A 20790-nucleotide genomic window follows, 5' to 3' on the forward strand; every position below is an offset into this window, starting at 1 on the left:
TTTTACAGTCTATGATTAAATATTATGCCAACCACTGAGCATGTAATAACCTTACAATAGGATATTTTTGTTTCCTCTCTCCAAGTCAATCATACCATTGTGGTAATGTTTAATTTCTTTCTATGTAATAAACCCACAAATATATTTAATGTTAGGGCATCATATCTTTTAAATTTGTTAATTTAAAAAATGTTTAAATTATGGTTTGGAAGTTAGTAGAAGTGAAATCTCTCCTTCCATTCATTTTTGTTCCAGGTACCATGGACTAAGTTTGACATTTTTCCTCATCCTTTAAAAAGATAGGATGTTTTCCTTCTATGATCCATTTTTGTTTTTTGAGATTTTAATAATATTTCAATCTAATGATAATTTAGTGGTTAAATGATTTTAGAATATGCTGTATATATTTTTTCTCTAGATTTCACATATCTATTAGTACTTGAAAGAAGTCCTTCAACTAGGTAAAGTTACTTAATTTGTTTAAACCAAGATTGACAAACCAAGTGCCTGTGTGGCTCAGTCAGTTAACCTTCCAACTCTTGATCCTTGCTCAGGTCATGATCTCTGGATTTGTGAGTTCAAGCCCCCATGGGGCTCTGCACTAGCAGCCCAGAGCCTGCTTGGGATTTTCTCTCCCTTTCTCTCTGCTCTTCCCTTGCTGTCTCTCTCTCTCTTTCAAAAAATTAAAATAAATAAACATTAAAAAAAAAAGATTGAGAAATGACATTTGACCCTAAAAGGCTTTTCTCTAAAGCTACAATTGTAAATATTTAGTCTTGTATGGAACATACTTTGAAGGTTACTGTTTTAGAATACATTAAAATTTTTTGTTTTTATTGTTCCCAAATTCAGAAGTTAAATTATTGATCATATTTCTTTCAGTCATCCTTTCACAACCCCCTCCTTAAAAATAAGTTGAATGCTTACCATGTGTCAGACATTGTAATTTATAGAAATAATAGTAAAGTTGACCTTTAAATACAAATTATCTGGCTTCAAATTCAATACCCTTTCTCCTATGATTTTTTCCACAGTACCGCAGGGGCATCCATCAGAACTTCTGTGGACCTTCAGGTATTTCTAAGGCATTATGGCATGAAATGTAAAATCCAAACCTAGCTTTGTCATTATTTTGTGATCTTGAGTAAATGTGTTCCCTGTTCTACAGAGCAACTTCCCACATCTGCAATCCTGAATATAATTTTCAACATAGCACAAAACGGTTTCTGAGTATTCAGTAAAAGATGAGATTCACATAGGCCTCTCAGTATACAAGCACCTATTTTCTTTCTCATTTTCCTTTTAGATGTAAGGTACACTTACTAAAATTTGCAAGTCATAAGTGTACAATCTGATGCATGTTTATATATGCATAGACCTATATAATCATTCTTCATATCAAAGCATAGAAATTGCCTTAAAAGTTACTTTGTGCCTCTTTATGGTTGATGCCTACCCCACCCCTGGCCACAGAAGTTACAATTGTTTGAACTTCTGTCACCACAGATTTTCTTTATTTGTCTGGAACTGTATATAAAAGGAATTTTATACCATGTAGTCTTTTTTTTAAAATAGGTAATTTACTCTATTTTTCTTGTATCAAAACATTACGTGGCGGCCATTTGGTCTTTAGTATCTAGCTTCTTTCATTCCACAGAATGTCTTCAAGATTCATCCAAGTTGCTGTCTCATGTTTTAATGTCAGTAGAGCTTCAGTCTCTTAATCTAGACAATGAACTCTAAGAGCTTCTTGAGTTCTGACAGTAAGACACTCTTTCCTTTCCACTCTTAAGCAAGAATTAAAATGCAGTAATTCTGACCTGAATCAGTTGCTATGATACAATAACAATACTGGAAAGACAGCTTTGAATATGTAATCCATTGAGAACTTTGATGTTGCATGTCTGGGCTGGGAACATTTTATGCAGGTTATGTAAGGACAGAAACTATGTTCTATCTCAGGATGCCCTCACTGACTCCTGAGACCTCCCCTATTCAGCATTTTTCCTGTGTGACTTACTAAGTTGAATTGCCCATATTACAATTTTTTTTCCAGTTTTATAGAAAAAGCACTCAAGGGAGGAAGAGAGAGAGACAGAGAGAGAGAGAGAGAAATAGAATCTTAAGCAGACTCCCCACACTCTGCACGGAGCCCCACACAGGGCTCCCACGACCATAGGACCATGATCTGAGTGAAATCAAGAGTCAGACACTGAAATGAAGAGTCAGATATTCAACTGGACTAAGCCACCCTGGTACCCTGCCCATGTTACAATTATATAAGTTTTTGATAAACAGGCTTAGAATGGAACTCTAGTGAAAAGCTCCCTCCTAATTTTATTTAGAAATCTATATGTGTAGTGTTTAAGAGTTTAAGAGTAGCCCACGATGTTAGGAAAAGTCATATTCAAATCTCTGTGCTTCACTTCTACCTGTGTGACCTTGGATGAGTCTTAAACTCTGAGTCTGTGTTTCCTCACCTGGAAATGGAGATAATGACAGCTCCCTCACAGGGTTGTTACGATGAGCCAAATGATATGACACATGAAAAGTGTTCATAGTGCCTGGAACACGGGTAGTCCTTCATCGAGGATGGCTGTTAGCTCTGACGGACTGCAATGTCTCCTGCATCTACAATGTTTCGGTTTTTTGTGTCAGAAAACTATCTGTTCACATTTGCTGGGACAAGGGTGGGTGTAAGCAGTGGACAGTGAACAGCCACAGAATTTCTTGTCAATCCTATGAAGAGGAAAACTGTCAATAAAGAATGGAGTAGGACAGCTGAACAAGAATAAGCAATAGTCTAGGGGATGACAAAGGGTTCTAATAACTTGTCTAGTCATAAACCATTTCTACTCTTGACTGAGGCATGAAACACCTTTAGGATAGCAAAATAGTTCCATGGTTTAGAGTATGTGATTTTCATTCAAACCCCATTCTGCCACTTAATCTCCATTTCCTCAAACTCTTCCAAAGGACTTTTTTTTTCATATGTGAAAGCTAGATAATATAGAAGTTGAAAAAAATGAGGCCAGAGTTAAGTGAGTTGGATTTGAGTCCTGACATTGTCATTAATAATATCTGTAAAATATCAGATCGTTAATTAATTTTTCTTCTCCTTGGCTTCCTGATCTGTAAAATGTTAGTTATTATGAAGATTGAAGATTGGTTCACATGAGAACACTTTCAACAGTGCCTGGTAGAGAATAATCAGTCGACAAATGTTACCTGTTAATCATGAAACATGCATGATGATACCATCTCCTCAGGTTGTTGAGGGCATTTAAATTAGATACAGTATGTTAGATGACTGACAGAGATATTGTTGATACTTCAAGTTCTATTGCTATAGAAAAATTATAGTGTATAAAGAGGCCTGGGAATGTGATAGGATGAGAAGATTTAAGGAAAAATAAATATCATCAGCACCAAATTAATGGATTTACTATTTTTTAATGGGATTATAAGAAAAAATTAGTGGAAGAAGTTATATTTGTGGTATATGAGATTTATATGAAGGAATGCTCTTATTTTTGCTCTGAAGTAGGGGAAACCAAGTGGAAATTGTCAACTCACACAAAATATAATAATAATAATAATAATAATAATAATGTGATAATGATGGGTTTTGGGGATGATGGTGAGGATCAGAGCTGATGTCCAAGAAAGAATTCTTGAAGACTTATTTGGTGCAAAAAAGGTGATTTTATTAAAGCACAGCAACAGGACTCATGGGCAGAAAGAGCTGCCCTGGGGTTGTGAAGAGTGGCTGATACTATAGGGCTGGGGGACATAAAATCAAGTGGAAGTTTCATAAAGGGGTTTTCCATATGCTAAAGACTCACAAGTTACTGAAGGCGTAGCTATTGTCAAATGAAGGTTGTTTTTCCCTCTAGCAAAGTATTAACATTAAGACCAAAGAGTGCTCCTGGAGGAATGTTTTAGTTTTCCTGCCTCAAGTATTTGTCAATGGGCTGCAGGTTATAAGGAAATTAATTTTATCTGCCATTTCCTTCTGCCTTTCTTTCCTAGTCACTATGGAGGGAGGCTGATATTGGGGCTCCAGGAAACCAAGTCTATAGGTTTCTGGAGATTAGGCTATTGATAAGATTTTTCTTCTCTTTCATTTATTAAGATAGTTAAACTAATGGAGACTCTATCAGTTTAATCATTTGTTTTCTGCCCTTTCCTTTATCCTTGGGCAGCCAGGAGTACCTGAGGAAAGTCATACATATCCCACCTAGGTAGGAGGGGAGGTAACGCTAGCTTGTGCTTGGCCCTCAGCTTGCATTATGGTCCCTCATCAATAATACCAATAACAATATTCCTGAAATACAGCTTCATGGAGTAAAATCTGAGAAAGAGTCCTTTCTTTATGGAGCTTATGTTCTAGTGGGAAAGGCAAATAGAAAAGAAGTAAACAGATTAATAACAAGAGGATACCAGAAAGTGATTATTTTACAAAGAAAATAAAATAAACAATATCATAAAAATGACCAGGATTGGAAATGTGGTAGATTGAAGGCCTGCTTTAGATTTGATTACAAAGGTCTGTATGAAAAAAATATATTTAAGTTGAGGCCTGTCTGGGAGTTAATCCCTCAAAAACTTGGGGAGGAGCTTTCCAGACAGAAGGTTAAGCTCATATGAGATTCTAATGTAGGAATGAGATTGCATGATGAAGAAACAGGAAAAGGGCTGACGGTAATAGAATATAAGTGAGAAGAAACTATAGTGCAAATTGACAGCTCTTGTAGGCCAGAGCTGAAAGTCTGGATCTAAGTCTAATGTGAGGTTTGATGGAAAACAATCAGAAGTTCTAAGTAGTTAGTTTAATTCATCTGATTTGTATTTTTAAAAGATATCTCAGACTACTGTGGAGAAAACTGATCAGCATGGGGTCAAAATGGAAGCCAGGAAGCTCATGAGGAGGCTAGAGCAGCAGTTCATATAAAAGATGGTTTGGTTCCGTTGGTAACAATGTACAGGTGGATATGTTGTAAAGAAAGAATTGACTGGACTAACTGGAAGATTAGGCAGAAAGGAGTCAGATCAGAATCATGGGTTTTTGGGGGCGCCTGGGTGGCTTAGTCGGTTAAGCGTCCGACTTCGGCTCAGGTCATGATCTCATGGTTCATGGGTTCGAGCCCCGCGTTGGGCTCTGTGCTGACTGCCAGCTCAGAGCCTGGAGCCTATTTCGGAGTCTGTATCTCCCTCTCTCTCTGACTCTCCCCTGCTCACGCTGTCTGTCTCTCTCCTAGAAATAAATAAAAATATTAAAAAAAAAAAAATCATGGGTTTTTGGCTTGAGAAATATACTTACTGAGATAGGCTCAGGATAGGTGGGACCAGTGGTAAAAGTACAGTTAGGGTGCAAGAGTTGATAGGTTCAAGGCTAAATAGCTGCACTGTGAATATTCCATGGTTTCGTTATTTACTTTTTATGTTTATTTATTTTTGAGAGGGGAGGAGGAGAGGCAGACAAAGGGAGACACAGAATCCAAAGGAGGTTCCAGGCTCCAAGCTGTCAGCACAGAGCCCTTTGTGGGGCTCAAACTCCTGAACTTTGAGATCATGGCCTGAGCCAAAGTCAGAAGCTTAATCAGCTGAGCCACCCAGGTGCCCACTATGGTTTATTTTACCATTTTCCTTTTGGTGTACATTTAAGTTATTATTTTGTTTTATATAGAGCTATACAATTATCAAACTTCTATGTTTAGATTAGTGCATTTGATCTGTTATTTTATTGGCATAAAGAAGTTAAATTACGGGCTAAGATATGCATGTAAAATAGTTATGAACTCTGTTGCTCTTCAGAAAGGCTGTACCAGTGTTCGTACTCTTCCAGTATTGTCAGTATCTTTCTTTTTAAGCCTTGTAAATCCAAACTGCATCCTATCTCAAGTCGTTAAATACACAGGACTCTCTCTGTCACCAGCTAATGCTAAATATTTGGGGAAGGAGCTGGGGAGAGGGTTATCAGAAAGAACAAAGAATCAAATAATAATAATAATAATAATAATAGCAGCTAATCCTTATTGAGAGCTTATGATTGCTAGGAACCTTTCTAAGCACTTTCTACATTTGTTAACTTACTTAACTTTAATTATTTAATTACGAGATAGCTACTACTATTATCCAGAATTTACATATGAATAAACAGAGGCAAGGAGAGATCAAGAAGCTTGTCCAACCTTCCACAATTAGTGGCAGGTGCAAATCCAGGCAATTTACTTCCAAAATCCATACATTAATCATTAAATTCCTTCGACAACCTATAAGACAGCGGATTGGTGAACATTTTGTTTATATAAAGACAACATGAGATAGAATATGGGGTTCAGATGTCACTCTGTAGTCAAGAAGAAACACCTGTGGCCTGAATAAATCACTATTGATTTAGTTAAAAGTTGGTTAAAGTATTCAAAGAAAATTTTTTCTACTTTCTGCATCTCTTCTCAGTGGCCAGAAAATTGTCATCCTCATTATCCCCATCACTGCCAACTACTGAGTGCCTACTATGTTGCAGGCCCTGAGTTATAAATAATATAAAAATTAGCAGCAGTCCTTATACTCCCATTGCCTTTTCACAGATGGAGCAGGTTAAGTGAAACCTGTAAGATCCCATAGGTATGAAGTTTTTCTGTCAATCTCGGTTTTTCTGTCTGGTACTAGCTTTAAAATCTTATTCTTTCTATAGTGACAAATGGAGGGACAAGAAGGGATATTGAAAAGCTAGATTGTCAAGGTCAAAGGACTCACATAGATTCCCTTCAATTCCAATAGGTAAGCCACAGACAAATTATGCGGCCTTTGAAAAGCAGAGATGAATAGGAAGATCTTGATTCTGAGGCTGAGAAGAGTCACTGGAAGATTTTTGTGAATCAAGTCACAAGGTAAGATTTAAAAATCAAGTCTATTTTTTACAGCAGTTTTAAGATCACAGCAAAATTAAGGGAAAGGTAAAGACGTTTCCCATGTACCTCTGCCAACTTCCACGTGCAGAGCCTACCCCACCCAGGTGGAATATTTGTTACACTTGATGAACAAAAGAAATATTATCAACTAAAGTCCACAGTTTACATTATGGTTCACTCTTTACATTGTGCATCCTATGAGTTTTTAGAAATGCATGATCATGGGGCACCTGGTGGCTCAGTCGGTTAGGCATCCGACTTTGGCTCAGGTCATGATCTCACGGTTCGTGGGTTCGAGCCCTACATCGGGCTCTGTACTGACAGCTAGCTCAGAGCCTGGAGCCTGCTTCAGATTCTGTGTCTCCCTCTCTCTCTGACCCTCCCCTGCTCACGCTGTCTCTCTCTTTCTCAGAAATAAATATTAAAAAAAAAAAAAAGAAATGCATGATCATATGTATCCATCATTATGGTATCATACAAAGTATTTTCACTGCCATAAAAAATCTTCTGTGCTGTAATTACTCATCCCTAACACCTGGCAGCCACTGATGTTTTGACTGTACCCATACTTTTATCTTTTCCAGAATTTCATACAGTTGGAAGCTGGCAGTGCCTAGCCTTTTCAGATTGCCTACTTTCATTTAGTAATATGCATCTAAAGTTCCCCCATATCTATTCAAAGCTTAATAGCTAATTTCTTTTTAGACTGAATAATATTCCATATTCTGGATATACCACTTTATTTATCCATTCACCTACTTGGTAGGGACATCTTGATAGCTTACAGATTTTGGTAATTAGGAGTAAAGCTGCTACAAATATCTATGTACATGTACATGTTTTCGTGTGGATGTAAGTTTTCAATTCTTTTAGGTAAATACAAAGGAGCTATATCACTGCATTGTATGGTAAAAGTTTAGTTTTGTAAGAAACTGCTAACCTGTCTTCCAAAGCAGCTGTAACATTCACACTCCCACCAGCAATGAATGACAGGTTTCATTGCTTACATCCTCACCAGCATTTGGTGTTGTCAGCCTGGATTCTGGCCCTTCTAATAGTTATGTTGTGGTATCTTTGTGTTTTAATTTACATTTTCCCGATAAAATATATGGAGCATCTTTTCATACGCTTATTTGTTATCTATTTATATTTTTTGGTGAGGTGTTTGTTAAGGTCTTGGGCCCACTTAAAAATAAAATCATTTCTTATTGTTGAATTTCAAGAGTTCTTTGTATATTTTGGATAACAGTTCTTTATCAGACATCTTTTGCAAATAACTCTCCTAGTCTGTGGCTTGTCTTCTCCTCTGTTGTCTTTTGCAGAACAGATGTTTTTAATTTAATGAACTCCAGCTTATCAATTCTTTCTTTCATGGATTATGCCATTGGTGCTCTATCTAAAGAGTAATCTCTATACCCAAAGTCATCTAGGTTTTCTCCTGTGTTATCTTCTAGGAGTTTTATATAAAGTTTTACATCATTTTACGTGTAGATCTGTGATCCACTGTGAGTTAATCTTTGTGAAGAGTGTAAAAGCTATATTAAGATTTTTTTGCTTGTATATGTTCAGTTGTTTCAGCATCATTTATTTAAAAGATTATCTTTGCTTTATTGTATTCCAACTGCTCCTTTGTCAAAGATCCATTGCCTATATTTATGTCTTTATGTGGGTCTATTTCTGGGCTCCCTGTTCTGTTTCATTGATCTGTTTGTCCATTCTTTCACCAATACCACGTAGTCTTGATTACTGTAGCTTTGCAGTAAACTTAAGTCAGGTAGTATCACTCCTCCAGCTTGGTGTTTTGTTTTTGTCTTGTTTATTGTTTGCTTGTTTGTTTACTTTTACTCTTTCAACATTGTATTGGCTATTCTGGATCTTCTGCCTCTTCTTATATACTTTTGAATTAGCTTGTTAATACCCACAAATAACTTACTAGGATTTTGATTGGGATTGCATTGAATCTATAGATCAGGTTGGAAAAAGCTGACATCTTGATAATATTGAGTCTTCCTATTAATGAACATCAAATATCTCCTAATTTATTTAGTTTTTGGATTTCATTCACCATAGTTTTGTAGCCTTTCTCATATAGGTCTTCTACATATTTTGTTCTATTTAGAACCCTGTATTTCATTTCTCTGGGTGCTAATGTAAATGATGTTGTGTTTTAAATTTTAAATTCTACTTGTTTGTTGCTGGAATATAGAAAAGTGATTGACTTTTGCATACTAACCTTGTATCCTGCAACCCTGCCATAATCATTTATTGGTTCCAGGAATTTTTTTGTCTATTTGTTTGTATTTTCTAGAGAAACAATCATATCATCTGTGAACAAAGACAATTTTATGTTTTTCTTTTTAATCTATATGCCTTAACATTTTGTGGAATGAATAATAGTTACCATTTATTGAGTACCTGCTAAAGCCTAGAAAATTTTAAACATTAGTTAATTAATCCTCTGGATAACTATAGAATAGTGTAATCTTAGCCAAGACTCAGAAATTTCAGTAATTTGGTGATAATAATGGATTCATAACCGAATAACCTGATCTAATTTTAAAGCCCATGTTCTTCACTTGCCTTGCTTCCCTGCTTGTCAAATGTTATACGAATGTAGATCAATAGTAGAATGCAGATCACTGTGCAAGATTTTAGGCTGTTGGAGGCATCAAACGTAATAATTAAGGTGAAAAGGCTTTACAATGTCTGGGACCAATATTAATGACAGAAGCTGTTTTGTGAAAACCAGAGAACACATCATTGTAAACGTATTTAAAGTATTTAAAATTTTAAACCCTAGAGAACAACAACAAAAGTTTTCCTTATCAGCAAGTATTCACTATCTGTAGATACTCTATCAGGTGTTGTACTTATGAACATGGATAAGACTCTGTTAATTATGTGTCTTCTCTGTTAACTACACACCTATGAAAACAAAGAGCACGTCATAATTTAATCATAAAAATAATGCGTCAAATGGGTGATCAAGACAATATGTGTATGCTAGAAGAGGTCAGTGGAGGGAGGGCTCCCAGGTGGACAGGAAGTCTACTCTACTTCAGTTTTAAGGTAGTGGCCAGATCCCCTGTTGATGTCCTGCACTCATAATAACATTGCATCATAAAAATTGGAAAGAAAACAAAGAATCAACTAATCCTACTCCTTCACTTCACAGAGTGGAAACTGAGACTCTGAGAGGGCAATTTTCCTCAAATCTAGCTTTTTTGATGATTAAATTAGTACTCATTTCTAAATGTATCTGGCTTTCAGATCAGCACTTCTTTCCTTTCCTACAAGCAGTTTTTTCTTCTTTTTTTCTGTAGGCTTTGTGCCCAATGCAGAGCCCAATGCAGAGCCTACTGGTACCAATACCTGAACTGAGGTCAGAAGTCAGATGCTTAACTGACTAAGCCACACAGGCACCCCTCTACAGGCAATTCCTAAGTTGAGAGACCACTGAAAGAATGAGCTCTCATGTTTATGTCACTGTTTATATCCTGGCAATTTGAGTTGAGTTGAGTTGTCTGCCTTAAATGCTTTTTAGAACAAGGCGGGGTGGAAATAAATTAGCAAGTGAGCAGAAACAGACATGAGTAGTCCTGGATAAAATGACACTCTTTAAATCTAAGGAAATCCTATATGATGAATCACCCTTCATGTATTTCACATTATAATTTGACCTTGGAGAGTTTGATGGATATTAAACACAGTGTGATTTAATTCTTTAAAAGAGGGTGGGTGGAATCTGGGATGAAAATTAGAAGAGAATAATCATCTTATTGAATATCTTTTATTTGCTGATTATTGATCTAGATTTCATTTAATTTGAATCTTCACATTGTTCTATGAGATCAATATCATTTTTGACATAGAAACTCCCTGTTAGTGAAGAGCAGGTGTTCATACACCTGGTAAGGGAAGGAGGCGGGTGTATGTTCTCTCCTCTGCAGTGGTTTGCTTTATACAGTCTCTAGATTGGGTGCACTCCTAGGTTTCTGTATCTGAAAATGGAAGTGGAATTACCGTTCTCGCTTAACTCCCACATTGGAACAAAGATATGAAGGTATGGGCTAAAGACATAGAAGCATTTTGAAAAATATCATACTGTTATTTTCCGTAGGGGTGTGGGATAACAGCCTGTTGGAAATTTACATTTGGAAGGCACCACAGTGTCTACAGCCATACCACCCTGAATGCACCCGATCTCATCTGGAAGGCACCACAATAGCAAAGTGTCTGTGGCCACACATTTCTAGGTTTGAAGGCAATTTCTGCCACTATCTAGTTTTGTAATTTGGGGTAAGATTCTGAGCCTCAGTTTCTAATTTTAAAATGGAGATAATAATGCCTCATAGGTTTAGGGGAAACATTAAGTCAAATGACAGGTGGAAAAAATTACATTCATTAGTTCTCTAAGTTCCAGGGAGAAAAGGTTTTACCCAAACTACTTCTAGGAACAGGAATATATCGTGAGGATAACATGTCATAATAAGAAAAAAGAATCCCAGAAGGAAAATGTGGCATATACATACAATGGAATATTATTTCATCAAGAAGGAAATCCTGCCACATGCTACAACATAGATGAAACTTGAGGACATTATGCTGAGTGAAACAGGACAGTTACAGAGGGATAAACACTGCATGAGTCCACTGATATGAGGTATCTGAGGTAGTCAAATTCATAGAAACATAAAGTAGATTGATGAGTGCTAGGGGTTAGGGGGTGGGGAGAAACAAGGAGTAGTTCAGTTGTTTTAGTCACGCAAGATGAGATAGTCCTAGAGATCTGTACAACATTATGCTTGTAGCTAACAATACTGTAGTGTATGCTTAAAAATGTTTTAAGAAGGTAAATCTCATGTTATATAGTTTCTAGCACAATGAAGAAACAAAGAAGAAGAAAAGGATCACAGAGGAACCCTGGAAAGGCTTTGGTTCAAGACCAAAAGCAGTTCAAATAAATGATCCAGTAGGAAAAACTGAGAATGTGCTTCGGTCACCTAAGACTTGTTCAAAGACAAGGTACTAGATTTTAAAAAAATATATTTTTTAATGTTTATTTATTTTTGAAAAAGAAAGAGACAGAGCATGAGCAGGGGAGGGGGAGAGAGAGAGGGAGACAGAGAATCAGAAGCAGGCTCCAGGCTCTGAGCTGTCAGCACAGAGCCTGACACAGGGGCTCAAACTCACAAGCCCTGATATCATGACCTGAGCCGAAGTCAGCTGCTTAACCAACTGAGCCACCATGGTGCCCCAGGATTTTTTTTGGTAAGATTTTGATATTTCGTTATAGTCAGTACATAGTCATAAAGGGAATAATCAAGTGTGTTGGACTGCTGTGCCCATGCTTTGCTGTTTAGTAATCTTACAATTTTGAATTCTGTATTTTGTAGAGAGGTGTGTCAATGTATTTGCAATGCTTAGAACACCTGCCTTCATCTCTAGGAGTGATGGATTTTCTTCCCATCCCTTTCACTGCTTCTTCTGACTGCACTATCCTGCCCTCAGCTACTTTTCTATCTCTTACTTCTTTTTCCATTTATCAGTATGTTAATTTTCTCCCTATTACATTACTCATATTCCAGCGAAGGGTGCATTATTTAGCTAAAATAATATCCATCACCCCTATTATGCAGAAGTTCTTGTACAAACTTTCCTCAGCCTATGGATTGACTGCCCTTGGACTATATGCCCACCTTTGTCTGATTGGTAGCCGTGCCTCCTTATGGTGAAAGAAGAGCCTAGAGCTTCTCTTTCCTCAAAGAAATCAGGTGGGGCAATTTTTCGTAGATAGGTCAGGCATCATGGAGGCCAAAATTACTATTAATGTCATTATTTGAAATTAGAAGCTATTTGGTCTATTCTCAATATGGCATAAATGAGTAGTCTGTGTTCTAACAGGACAGGGCAGTTTGCCCTAGGCCAGATAAGTTGTAATTAGTAGCCAAGGTTATAGTTTGTGTCTCTAGATTTCCACTTCCAGTGTTTCTCCTATACCAGGTACTATCATTGTGATAATGAGCATTAGTAAAGAAAACTAGCATATGGCAACTTTTTCTTAGCAGTACTAATCTGTTATCGAGTTTGTCATAGTAAATGTTATCACCACCGAATGTTTGGAGAGATAGCAACAGGTATCAATAGATGCCGACATATAAAATACAGGTACATTTAAAAACCACAAGCTTGCAGTATTCTTTTTAAATAACTTTCATAATTTTTCATTTTACTTTTTGCAAAATACTATTTATAAAGCTTGGCTTATTTCCAGTATAATTGTTTATTCAATTCCATTTCTAAATGTCATTTGTGTTACTTTTGGCCAGGTTTTTAGTAGTTTTTCCTTATTGATCATATGTAAATGATAATCATTTCCACTGATTACATTATCTGACTTACAAAGATATATCAGCTTACTGTTAAATTTGCATGTCAAAATTTGTACATACTCAGCAAATATTTAAAGCAGAGTAGTTAATCAAGATGTTTATTTTAATAGAACATTAACCCAGCACAAAGACTTTCTATAAAGAAAATATTTGCTATTTTTTTAATGTTTTTTATTTATTTCTGAGAAAGAGAGAGAGAAAGAGACAGCGTGAGCAGGGGAGGGTCAGAGAAAGAGGGAGATACAGAATCTGAAACAGCCTCCAGGCTCTGAGCTGGCTGTCAGCACAGAGCCCGATGAGGGGCTCAAACCCACAAACCATGAGATCATGACCTGAGCCAAAGTCGGATGTTCAACCAATTGAGCCACCCAGGCACCCCAAATATTTGCTATTTTAAAATATCAGTAGAAAAAGCCATGAGAAATAAAACAAAATGAGACTCAACATTTAGGTATTGTGCCCTTTATATTTTGGTCCCAATATCTTATTCTAACTGTATCTACCACTATTTTCATTTACCTTTTATTACAGTCTAAACTCCACAATATCACTTTTCCTCCAAATATACTTCTCCTGAACCTCACCTGCATGTCTCTGTGTTTCAGATCACTCTTCTCTCAGGCTTTTGTCAAGTTTCAAGTCTTTTATAAATCTTTCCTTAATGTTTCAGCTGATTGTAAACTTTCTCATTCCAAACTCACATGGCACTTCATCCTTTGGTAGTTACCCTGTTTATTTCAAAGTAGAGCTATGTTGGAGATTAACCTTATCCACCCTATCAGATTAGAAGATCCTTGAGGGCAAGGTTTATAGCTAATGCATCTTTAGTAACTTCCACAGACTTTGAAATTGATGATCAGTAATGACTCAGCAAATCAGTGAATGAATAATTTTAGTTTATATGCTGCCGAAGTGAGCACAAATAAGGAACCATCTTAATAGAAATAATGAAAAGTGGACTTTAAAAATGAAAGAGGGGGTGTCTGGGTGGCTCAGTCAGTTGAGTGCTGACTTCAGCTCAGGTCATGATCTCTCAGTTCAAGCCCCATGTCAGGTTCTGTGCTGACAACTCACAGCCTGGAGCCTGCTTCTATTTCTGTGTCTCCCTCTCTCTCTGTTCCTCCTCTACTTGCACTCTGTCTCTTTCTCTCTCTCAAAAGTAAATAAAAATTTAAAAAATTTAATGAAGAAAGAGGGTAGCAAATCAGTAATGTGTTCAGTGGTAAAAGATATAATTCTTCATAACATGAGAAATATTCAACTGATACAAGATTCAACATACTCAGAGCAATTGAGTGTAAGGGAAAATATAGCAGGGAGAAATAGCCACACTTTTCATCACTATGATTTTCAAATGGTTTATATCCTTTTCCTCTTTCATTTTGATCAATAAGTGTGTACATAACTTCTTTGCATGGAGTCCCTGCACTAGATACTAGATACACACTGGTGATTTAATCTCTATGTACTTTTTTAAAGTTTATTTATTTTGAGAAAGAGAGGAAGAGAGGGAACAGCAGAAAGAAAGAGCGAGAGACAGAATGCCAAGCAGACTCTATGCTGTCAGTGCAGAGCCCAGTGCAGGGCTTGAACTCACAAATCATGAGATCATGACCTGAGCTGAAATCAAGGGTCAGATGCTTAACTGACTGAGCCATACAGGCACCCCCTCTCTGTGCACTTTTTGTGATGAGCCCTGGGTGATGTGTGGAAGTGTTGACTCACCATATTGTACACCCAAAACTAGTATTATGCTGTATGTTAACTAACTGGAATTTAAATAAAAACCAAAAAAATAGAAAATAATGAAGGTAGAAGCTGGGTGAGGCACCCTGGTCCTCCCCTTTCCACATGAAAACAAAATACTTTTATTTGTTGTGTATGTTATGGTTACATTCACAATCTTATTTGAACAAATTTTATTGCTTAAGCATTAAATTCAATATAGCAAAGACAGAAACATTGTAAGCCCCAGAGAAAGAACAGAAGACACATAAGAAAGTTCTAAAGGAGCAGGAAGAGAGGAAGTTAAGAAAGCAGTCTTGGAGGGGAAATTTGAGATAGGCCATGGTTGTAAAGTGAAGAGAGTCAGAAATACAAATAAACTTTTAGAATGTGACCAATTGTGAATGCCTATGTAGCTTGGTGAAGTTCCAGCAAAGGTAAGAAGCCACTCAAAGAATATCCTTGGAAATTAAATCTCAGAGGAGGTCAGCTGTGGTGATGGTAATGACAAAATAATGATTGGAAGTCATTCAGGAAAGGGATAGAAAGAAGGCTAAAGTAAATCTCCAGTGTTCTATATCTTCTCTTGAAAGTATCTCTTAAGTAAGCCATCTATCTCTGGCCAAGATGGGTTATTGATGGGTTCAGGATTTGTGTACACATTCTGCACTCAGCTGAAGATACAATTATTAAAATCAGAAATCAGAAATTGGCCAATCTAGTAAATCAGTAAAAAATAAATACTTGGCTTTTGTAACAGTACCCTTAAACCCTCTGTGGGTCACAGCAGAATCCCTTGTTCCAGAAACAACTGTCTAATCACCAGGATAATTAATAAAACTTTGAAGCTAATTCTGGCTAGGTCTGAAGCTATTGGCATGTCGGCCTGGGTAACTCTTTGTTGGGGGCCAGAAGTGCTGTCATGTGTACTGTGGCATGTTTAACAGCATCCCTGGCCACTATCCACCAGTGCCATAGAGCATCCCTAATTATAACAACTAAAACTATCTCCAGACATCGGTAAATGTCCCCAGGTTGTGTGTGGAGTGGGGACAAAAATTGCCTCCAGTTAAGATAGAGTAAAGCTAATAAATGTATTGTCTAGAGTATAAACACATTACATAAAATTCTATGTAAAGATGAGTCTGAGTTTATGCCCCAAAATATAGGATGATGAAAGAAGTCTCAATCCACAAATCAGACATGAGTAGGTGATTGAAAAAGTGGTGTGGGAGAAAGCACATGGGGCGGAAAGTTGGGAGACGTGGAATGAGTTTCAGCTTTGCTACTCTCTAGCTGTCTATCCTTGAATCTATGGCTTCCCCTCATCAGCCCTACTGATAAAATGAAGACATTGGAATATACTAGAATATACCAAGACCCATTCCAGTTCAAAGACTATGATAAGTTTGTGACATTCAAAAATGTTCACCTAGTTCTTTGGCTATTGAATTCTCATATAGACTGTGCACTCAAGAGGGTTGAGTGTATTTTCTAGTCAAGGCTTAACCCAGCAGGTTTCCCCTTTTTGTTTTGTTTTGTTTTGTTGTTGTTGTTGTTGTTTTCTTTTCTAGCAGGGCTCAATGCTATATCTACCCTCGCTGTTTAATTCTATGAGAAATGGAAGGAAAAATTGCTGGCAAAGGCATCTATTTTGCCATATTCTTTTTTTTTCTTTCTTTCTAGCAGTTTTGCTTATGCAAGCATTTTTTGCTGAGCTAAGAAATGCAATCCCAATGGGCAAGGAATCAAAGGCGGTCTTCCCTGGGAAACATAGAACCCAGTTCTCTCCATTGGCCTCTCTTCCCTGAAAACAAACGTCAGAGGATATTCTGCATTTCCTCCATAAGTAGGCTGCCATTTTCCATTGCATCACAACTTGAAGATGAGAGATTACTGTGACTCCCAAGAGTTGTTTTCAGAGCACACCACTTAATTAGGTGACAGACAACTGGGTGGAGTGATACTTTATTATTCTAGATGTCTCCACACCCACAGTGGATTTGGCCTGGTGCCACTGCCAGCCACCCTCAGAGCAGTGGCATCTTACTATTGCAGCCACACCCAGATGACAACAAATTGTATTTTTTAAGAACTTTAATTAAAATTGCATGTATTAATCTAAGGGGGGGAAAAAAGAGTGTCAGCTCTTCTTTTCCTCATTCCTCACTACCCTTGTTTTAAGATTTTGAGATGTAGTGAGTTAGCCTTATAAATGAATATGCCTGATAAATATAAGAGTTGAGGCAGCTTGAGGCATAGAATACCAATATAGACCAAGAACAGCAATGAGCTTAGGCTTAGCACCTTACAGCTCATGGGGTACTTCCACTCTTATTGTTTAATTTTATCTTCACGACAAAACTGATTTGTAGATGGCAGTATTAGGTGTATGTCTTAAATGAGAAAATGGGCTAAGAGATGTAAATAAATTGGTTTAAAATCACACAGGTAACTAAAGGACCCATTTTTTTTACTCCAAATCTTACGCTTTTTTCACAGCTATTCTCTAAGTGACTTAATGGTAGGATGTTTTAGTCAAAGGGTCATCATTTAATTCACTATTTACTAAATGCTGCTATTTTCCTGGCATTGCTGCCTTTGAAGACTGTATTTTTTAAAAATTGTTTATTTAGTAGGCTTTATTTTTTAGAGATGTTTTAGATTCACAGCAAAACTGTGTGGAAGGTACAGAGATTTCCCATTTACATCTTACATCATGCATGCATGGCCTCCCCATTATCAAAATCCCCACCCATGGTACATTTATTACAATCGATGGACCCATCTTGACACATCATTATCACCCAGAGTCCATGGTTTACTTTAGGGTTCACTCTTGGCGTGGTAGATTCAAAAGGTTTGGACAAATGTTTAATAATACATGTCTACCGGGGTGCCTGGGTGGCTTAGTCGGTTAAGCGTCCGACTTTCGCTTAGGTCATGATCTCGCGGNGTCTACCTTTGTAGTATTGTACAGAGTAGTTTTACTATCTTGAATATCCTGTCTGAAGGCAATGTTTTTATTACATTGGCTGATATACTTGATTAGTAAAATTTAATTAGTCTACCTTCTTTTTGTTCCTTTTGTCAATTTTCCGATGTGCCTCACCTCATGAGTAATTTAGGAATTTAATCCATGTTCACAGTCTCACTTCAGCTAAAAGTGAGGACTGGAATTAAAATGCAGACTCCCAAATTCCACATTAAGTACTATTTGACTATATTCATGAACTTGCTAATGAGTTAAAGGCTGAAGAGGGACTCATAACAGTAGGAAAAGGCATTTCCCCCACTGCCATCCCCAGACAGATAACGAAACATTTCCTCTCTTTTATAAGGGAAAAATATTTGAAAATGTAAGAGCTTAAAATGAGCTGTTTCATTTTCTGACCTATTTGAAGAGGTGTCACTTTTTCATGTTTCAAATGACCTGTCAGTCCATCCAGCCACGTGTAGCTATTGTTCATTGAGGGTGACCCAATTCCTTGCAAAGGCCTCACCACCTGGAGTGCAATAAGCTGTCCAGAGGAAGGGGACTTATAGGAAATGACTTGTCTACCCTAGTTTGTGCCCTTAAAATTAGGCACTGGTTTTTGGCACTTTGCATACAATATTTAATACTTTTAAAGACCAAGAATCGGATTTCCCCTCCATGATCTCTAATTCAATCTTGTCAACAGGCTAGCAAGAAGACATTTCTAATAATATCTAACTCTCCATACACCAGGAATCATCTAAAATCTTTACGTGAATTATCTCCTGTAATCCTCATGGCAATCACTATTACAATTTTGAGTTTAGCAGTGAAGAAACTGAGACAGGGAGTTTCAGTAAATTGTCCCTGGTCACATATCAAAAAAACCAGTTTCTGAATCCAAGTAGCACTGCTACAAAGTCAAACACTTAACTTCAAAGTTTTATGTACTTTTGGCTCTCAAGTAGTCTTCACTATGTAACTTACACTTACCAATATAATAGTTGGCTTTAGCTTTTTCACATAATTATCTCAATCTTCTTAACAATGCTGTCAAATGGATGATACTCTTATCATGGTTTGCCTGAGTCAAAATGCTAGCAAGTTACACATTTCCAAAAATCACAGGTCTTCTATGATGCACTTTAGAGAACTGATCTTCCCTAACCAGACATTATCTGACCCCACCTGTAGGGGTTTCTATAAAATGGGGATGCTAACAATACTATATGTCTAACCTACTCAACAGGTTGATAATGAGGCTCAAATGAAAATAAGTATTTTAGTTTAGTTTAGTTTTTTTCTTAAATAGTTTATTGTCAAGTTGGTTTCCATAGAACACCCAGTGCTCATCCCAACAGGTGCCCTCCTCCATTCCCATTACCCCATTCTCCTCCCTCCCCATCAGCCCTTGGTTTGTTCTTGACATTCAAGAGTCTCTCATGGTTTGCCTCCCTCCCTCTCCCCAACGATTTTTCCCCTTCTCCTCCCCCATGGTCCTTCGTTAAGTTCCTCCTAATCCACCTATATGTGCAAACATACGGTATCTGTCCTTCTCTGCCTGACTTATTTCACTCAGCATAACACCCTCAAGTTCCATCCATGTTGCTACAAATGGCCAGATTTCATTCTTTCTTATTGCTGAGAATATGTATTAAAACACCCTTTTGTACTCTACATTTTCTCCTCTTTTTCTTTTTCTTTTTTTTAATTCTTTTTTACTTTTAAGTAATTTTTATGCCCAATGTGGGGCTCATACTCATGACCCTGAGATCAAGAGTTGCATGCTCAAAAAAAAAAAAAAAAAAAAAANTTCCTTCTGTTCTATCCTAATATCACTGAATTAGTATTTAGATCTATCAAATATGAGAGTGAAAAAAGTTCAGAATAAAAGTCAAGAGACATGAGTTCCTTTCACAACTCTTTGTCTAATAGATTTGAGGAAAAATCATTCAGTCATGCTGATTTTCAGTTTTACTAACCGTGAAATGGAAATAACAAATTATCTGCCTACTTTAAAGGGTAAATATAAGGATCAGATGTATAAAATATAAACAGCATACATATATTTCTATATATTGTGTACAAATTGGTGTTGTACATTATTCTATGAATACTATTATTCTGGAATAAAATTTACACATAAGTACAGTATAGTAATAAGGTGAATACCTTTAGGGGCGCCCAGGTGGCTTAGTCGGTTAAGCGTCCGACTTTCGCTCAGGTCATGACCTCGCGGTTCGTGGGTTCGAGCCCCGCGTCGGGCTCTGTGCTGACTGCCAGCTCAGAGCCTGGAGCCTGTTTCAGTCTGTGACTCCCTCTCTCTCTGACCCTCCCCTGCTCACGCTGTCTCTCTCTCTCCTAGAAATAAATAAAATATTTAAAAAAAAAAGGTGAATACCTTTATTAATGTTAGTAACTGCATAGAGTTCTTAAATAATTTCCTGTACACTTTAAAAACACTTCTCCCAGGGGCACCTGGGTGGCTCAGTTGGTTAAGCATCCAGCTTTGGCTGAGGTCATGATCTCATGGTTTGTGGGTTAATTCTTTAGTAAAGAACGTAAATACACTAATATCACTTGATATTACTCAAAATAAACCAAAAAACCCACTAGATTCAAAACCACTTCCATATTCAATTTTAATTCAAGTTCCTGCCTAGCCATTAGATAACTAACTAGTGACAGAGTAAAAACTGAAAATGTCAGATAAACAAAATTACCAGAGCAAAACTTAGGTTCTCATAATTATTTAAGGAATCATTCTGATTGTCTGAAT

The 20790-nt window shown here is 37.0% G+C and overlaps 1 protein-coding gene across 1 annotated transcript in view; it reads left to right on the forward strand.

Moving 5' to 3' along the window:
- SPINK5 (serine peptidase inhibitor Kazal type 5) overlaps positions 1 to 20790 on the forward strand; it is a 270877-nt gene that overhangs the window by 169357 nt on the left and 80730 nt on the right. Inside the window, exon 3 of the mRNA XM_077772967.1 lies at positions 6787 to 6896. The gene's annotated coding sequence lies outside the window, so the exon portion shown is untranslated. The remainder of the gene's footprint in view (positions 1 to 6786; positions 6897 to 20790) is intronic.

The sequence above is a fragment of the Crocuta crocuta genome, unplaced genomic scaffold (genome assembly GCF_008692635.1).
Source record: "Crocuta crocuta isolate KB4526 unplaced genomic scaffold, BGI_CrCroc_1.0 scaffold107, whole genome shotgun sequence".
Classification (NCBI taxonomy): domain Eukaryota; kingdom Metazoa; phylum Chordata; class Mammalia; order Carnivora; family Hyaenidae; genus Crocuta; species Crocuta crocuta.